The sequence below is a fragment of the Hyposmocoma kahamanoa genome, unplaced genomic scaffold (genome assembly GCF_003589595.1).
Source record: "Hyposmocoma kahamanoa isolate Upper Pololo Valley unplaced genomic scaffold, ASM358959v1 97, whole genome shotgun sequence".
Classification (NCBI taxonomy): domain Eukaryota; kingdom Metazoa; phylum Arthropoda; class Insecta; order Lepidoptera; family Cosmopterigidae; genus Hyposmocoma; species Hyposmocoma kahamanoa.
Genome location: NW_020655294.1, coordinates 2,913,855 through 2,914,077, shown reverse-complemented (window position 1 = coordinate 2,914,077; position 223 = coordinate 2,913,855).

The window sequence follows — 223 nt, the reverse complement described above, 5'->3', positions numbered from 1 at the left end:
GACGTGATCTCGACCTTCTTAAATCGTATTTGCGTGGTAGGGTACAGAGGGTCGATGTTAACGGTACTAGATGGGTGTCCCTCAAGGTTCAATGCTAGGCCCAATTTTGTTTTTATTTTATATTAATGACTTACCTAGCGCTCATGGAGGGTATAAAACATGAGATAGTATTGTTTGCTGATGATACTTCCTTATTATTTAAAGTTAAAAGGCACCAGTGTTC